Below are 6,336 nucleotides of genomic sequence, written 5' to 3'. Positions count from 1 at the left end.
TTGTTTGATAATTTGATTAAATGTACAAACAGTCTAGCTTGGCTGATATCCAACTCATGAAGTCGCGAACAAGGCCTAGATCGAATGTCGGGAATAGAATAGTAGATTGATACCTATCTTCTTTGGGTGCTCCCCAAATGAGGCGTCATCGACAAGTTGTGAGTCATCGCTATTGGCCATAAAATAACAACACCTAGTGTGGGTTTATGGTGCTCCCACATTTTGTTATACAATGTTATGTCCCTGTCACACGATGTTGTTTTTCTTATTATTGTTTTCGGGGGCCCTTGTTTGGATACACTTCGACCCATAGGGACCACACGATGTTGTATAACATTTTATAATGTGGGTGCAATCAATATTTGGAAATCTAACTACTTAATCTAAAAAATATATACTTATATCTAAGTGACCCTGGGGCCGTGAGAGCTGGGAAAGGTTCTACAGGATCCTCGGAGTAAATGAGACAGGATCCATTTGCATTTTAGAGACTTTTTGGCCAAGTCAATTTACAGGACTTTATTGCACAAATATAAGTGGGTCATGTATGGGGCTGATTCCAAATTGCGTACTAAGCCTATTGGTTCCATTTCAAAAAAGGTTCCCATAGTACGTTATATCGTTTGTATTGATATCGGTATGTGATGGCTATAGTGTACATACTTACATATGTAATCCGGACCCACAGAACCTCATATACGAGTATATTGGGGGTGAGCTCCCATACAACCATTTCCAGTCGCCGTTACGACGCGGTGTTGACACATCTTGTGTCGACACCGTCTGTTTCGGTCACAATTCCAGTCGCAGAGTCGTCGCCGTGTCGACACAGTTACCAGAAATGGGGAAGGGTCGACACATGACACAAAGTGACATAAAGTGTGGTCGCCGTGTGCACACATTGTTTCGGGTTTGCGACTACTTTATGCCAAAATCATTCGTTCATTCGTTCATTTTGTTCCTGTCAAATGGAAACTGTCAGATGGAAAAATACTTAAATAAAAATAAGTGACATTAATACGCCATCTCTAAAACGGATTACAAGACGTAATTATATATTGTTTGCATTTATATTACAATAGGACTTAAATTATTATGGGGAATTAAACTGCTCGAGTGATAAACTAAGTGTAATATAATCAACGCGCCACCACATTGTTTTAGTTTAGCCGGAAATGAAATTGTTTACTTCTCAGTGCCTGTGTTCATAACTATATTATTTGAAGCATTTTTAGTACTTCGATGCGTATACTATACTTAAATAACAGAAATAACGCTTTACATGCTACGAAACTTGTTAATTATGATGTATAAATATGGTTTAAGGCTGAGAAATATTGCAGTCACAAAGTAGTTGCAATGTTTCGACTTTGTGTCGACTCTGTGTTGACACATGACACGCGCTGTCAAAAGTAATAACAAAGTTACTGGTATGTTACTGGATTTGCAAAATGGCTCCTTGTGTTGATTTGTTTTCAGATATTCTCAAAGTGTAAAAATGCCGTGGTCAGAGATGGGCATTAATCGATTAACTGTTTATTCGACTAAGGGTCACTTGCACCATTCCACTAACTCGGGGTTAACCGGTTAAACCAAAAGATACCATGGTTACCAGTGCTATTTGACATTGGGTTAACGGTTTAACCGCTTAACACCGGGTTAGTGGCATGGTGCAAGTGGCCCTAATTAATGGAATAAAAAAAGTTCATTCTCAAATTTTAATCGCGATTAGTTTAGTCGACCTAACGTAGATTGAAATTGAATTAATCTGAATATTAATCGAATAAATTATCGATTAAATCTCGATTGAAAGTTGACAGGGGGCCATTTTTGTACGTAAAAATAATAGAAATGTCTTGCATGCAGATGGTAGAAAAACACTTTGTCATAAAAGTCGAGAAGGGTGTCGATATATAGGTTTTAGGGAGTGCCGATTTCGAAAATAATGACCATTTTGGAATCCGAAATGGCGGCCATGCACTGTGTCATAAAAGTCGTCATGGATGTCGTTTTATACGTTTTAGGGGGCCCCAATTTTGAAAATGATGACCATTTTCTTGTTAATTTTTTTTCTTGTTATTCATGTTACCTGTCGTGATTGTTTCACCGGATGGTCTTATCGGAAGATCAGCGCTGGAAGTCGCCAGCAACATGCCATGCATGCATGGCCATGCACTATGTCATAAAAGTCGTCATGGGTGTCGTTTTATAGGTTTTGGGGGGCGCAGATTTCGAAAATGATAACATTTTCAATTTAAAAATGGCGGCAATGCACTATGTCATAAAAGTCGCCATGGATATCGTTTTAAAGGTTTTAGGGAGTGCCGATTTCGAAAATAATGACCATTTTGGATTCCAAGATGGCGGCCATGCACTATGTCGTAAAAGTCGTCATGGATGTCGTTTTATAGGTTTTAGGGGGCGCAGATTTCGAAAATGATAACATTTTCAATTTCAAAATGGCGGCAATGCACTATGTCATAAAAGTCGTCATGGATATCGTTTTATAGGTTTTAGGGGGCGCAGATTTCGAAAATGATGACTCTTTGGATTCCACTTTTATGACAAAATACGTAGCCGCCATCTTGGATTATAAAATGATCATCGTTTTCGAATTCTGCACTCCCTAAAACCTATAAATCGACATCCGTGACGACGCAAGTTATCTTTATTTTCAGATCTAACAAATTGCTACAGAATACAAAGGACAAAAAAGAAGCGAGGAGGTAATGAAACAAGCAAAAATACAGATGATTCCTCGACGCAATTGGGTGATTCTTAAATTGTGTCCAGATTTTTTTTGTCATAAAAGTTTTTATTTTTCACATATTACTCTCACAAGTTCCGTGACATTTCGACCTTGTAATTTTTTAAGTAAATGTTTTTGTTTATCTATGAGGATCTCACTAGAATAGTATAATCAAGGTATGTTTATATTTGATGAATGAAATAGTAACGCAAAAAAAAAATATATTTGTGTCTTATATTCCTGCCGAAGACTTTTATTTTACCTTTTCCTTCTACACAAGTTTGGCCAAGTAATAAGAATTTAGGGCTCTCAATTTTATTTTGACTTCTACAACAGTAAAGCTACGAGGCCATGTTTGGTATCGTTTTCGTATAAATTCGCAGTACCAAATTTAGTTAAGGTATCACATTGACACCATTCCGAAGTAAAAACATATAAACTTATTAAAATACTTTCTTTTAAACTCCTCTTCACGCATAAACTGCTGAACAGTTTTAATTTAAATTTGGTACACATATATTTTGAGTCCCGAGACAGGATATAATAAGTTATCTCAAAAATCATCCTTTATAGGTGTGAAATGAGGTGTAGGGGGGAATTCAGAATTGACTTCTTGAAGTTAATACTGTTTAAGTTTAGGTTTGAAGTCATGTTTTTTCATCATTTTTAACTAAATCAAAGATGTAGACCATCCCAAATTTCATATAAATCGGTTCAGCGGTTATTGATTTCCCGTACAAATTTCCACGCCACTTTTCACACCTTCAAAAGATGATTTTGGTTATAAGATCTATCCTATGTCCTGTTCCGGGACGCAAACTATTTCTATACCAAATTTCAACGAAATCGGTTCAGCGGTTAAGCGTCAAGAAGAGTTTCAAAAAAACCGGCCAAGTGCGAGTCGGACTCGCGTATTAAGGGTTCCGTACATTAAGTCCGACTCGCGCTTGACTGCACATTTCTAATAGGTTTTCCTGTCATCTATAGGTAAAGAACTATTTTGTGTATTCAGACGGACATACATACAGACGCACGAGTGATCCTATAAGGGTTCCGTTTTTTCCTTTTGAGGTACGGAACCCTAAAAAGATTTATTTTTATTTTGTGGAATGGTGTCAATGTGATATCTTAAATGGATTCAGCACCCCAGATTTATACGAAAACGATACCAAACACGGCCTAGCACCTTCACTGATATAGATATATCAAGATAAAATTGAGAGCCCTAAATAAACTTTCAAGAGCGGATATCTCAAAAACTATTCAACATATCGAAAAAATTGACTGAATAAACTTGTAACAAATTAAATTAACTTTCATTTTGTATAAGTGGCCATGTCACTGAGATGCATAGTTTCCGAGATATAATCGAAAAACGGGAAAATGGGACCTTCAAAGCCCCCTCTCTCCCCCCCCCCGCTCAAGGGCTACGGCCGGGGACTTTTGATATGTTCACCTCCTAACTTGTCAAACCGAGTTACGGAGTCAAAATTTGTGTTCCGAGCATTTCCCTCTACAACTTTTGGAGCATTCGTTGCCTGACCTAAGTAGCTTATTGATATTTCTTTAAAAACTTTTCTGTAAAAGGTTGACGGGTGTTGGGTGTTTATATGGTTTCGGTCGATTATTATCATTTGCATTGCCCATGATGACTTACTAGAATTACGAGCACACGAGACACTAATAGTAGTTTGACAAACTTTGGTTTTCAAGAGGTATTTTATATTGACATTTGCTGTCACAAATTTGCTGTCAGATTTAGTCGCAAACCGCACGCAAAGTGCACACAAATGTGTCGACACCTTGTTACGGAAAAGTGTAGACACGGCGACGACACTTTGTTTCGAAACAATTCTAGACACATTGTGTGGACTCTGTTACGACACATCTGACATTTAGTTACCACTTTGTGATTCTGCGACTGGAATGGTTATATGGGATGGACATGGAAAGGGAGAGACGCTCCATGGCTGTGTGTTCTAATATGCTTGCCCGCAGGTTTGCACGGTACACCGTGCACATAAAAGAAGTGAAAATAACATTGTTTTCACCACACCAGCTCGGAAAGGCATACTTTGCACTTCAAAATTGTTGTTGCCCATCCACTTCCGCACCCACCGCTGAACAGCTGCCAGGCGCCCGAATTAATTAATAATGATAGTATGGCACACTAACTAGAGGGATTTCGTTGCTCTATAAATTGCATACCTATTGCCGTGGCTAGCTCTCCGGCTATATGTACGACTTTCTAACAGGACGTTGTAGGTTTGAACCCGCAGTGGGCGTTCCTTAGATTACTCCTGGTCGGAATGCCATTTGATGTTTACTGCTTGAACAATAAGTTCAAAGATATATATAACTCCGTATAATCTATCCTCTCTGCTAAGTTGTTAGCATATTACGTATATGCATGGCAGTGATGTTTTTATCGCATACATCTATAGAAGAGGAGGCACCGTTCTTGCGGATCATGAGTCCAACCAACAAAATAAACAGAGGAGTTATAGTTGGATATGTTTAACACCTTTATTGCCCGTGCCCCTCACGGGGGGCCACGGCTAGCCTCTATTACAAAGCCATAAGGTTTACATGTCAGATTGGGACATTGAACATGTTAAGTACATTCCAATTCAATTATTTTCTCCTTCGTTCTTTGATCGATTCGGAGCATCGTATTTTAGTACTATACATATACAGGTGGCCCATTTAGATCGGTCAGTATGGGAAAATCTAAAACTATAAGACATACACCGATCTCTTCTTAGGAACCATGTCATCGATTTTAGTAACAAGAAAAACTGCATTCATGCATTTAAAAAAAAATATGTAAAATGTATTGAAAAAGCTGATGGTCTTTTGGAAAACTTACTAAAATAAATTAAAGGATATGAAAACAATGCATTTTATTCATTTCAGACATCATGTTTCATAGTAACATTTACTGCATAAGACCTACACAATCGATATCTAAATAGAAATACTCTTAGTTTTATTTTTCAAAACGGGTTCGATTCCCGAGCTGAGTATACATTTATTTTTTAATGTATTCTGAATGAAGTTTTTCTTGTTACTAAAATCGATGACATGGTTCCTAAGAAGAGATCGGTGTATATCTTATAGTTTCAGATTTTCCCATACTGACCGATCTAAATGAGCCACCCTGTTACTAATATTTTAGTACAATAAGCGGGCTAAATAAATGCTCTACGGTTTGGAAGAACGGCCGCCTATGACAGTTAAAATAAAAAACCGATCATTCTCGTAGAACCTAGGTACTTATTTATTGTCTAAGTTTGACACTCGACGATAAAATACTTATATAAGAAAGGAGGTGTCAATTCGTAGCTGCTACAGTATTTTTTTAAAGTTAAACAGAAACAATGTTGATGCTTAGTTACCATTGAAATAACAACTGCTTAGCAATTGGTGGCACCCTGGCTGCTGACGTACGTGATTGGCAGTGCGTGTAGGTATTAATGACAGCAGCTTGAATTTGAGTGCTTAGTTACCACTGACTTTCTAACCGTTATTGTCATTGTGATTAAATATTAAGGGTGTATGTGTTAAAGAAAAACTCAGAAGTTAAG

Source organism: Cydia splendana, chromosome Z (genome assembly GCF_910591565.1).
Source record: "Cydia splendana chromosome Z, ilCydSple1.2, whole genome shotgun sequence".
Taxonomy (NCBI): domain Eukaryota; kingdom Metazoa; phylum Arthropoda; class Insecta; order Lepidoptera; family Tortricidae; genus Cydia; species Cydia splendana.
The sequence above is the reverse complement of the archived record's forward strand: the minus strand, read 5'-3'. Positions refer to the sequence as shown.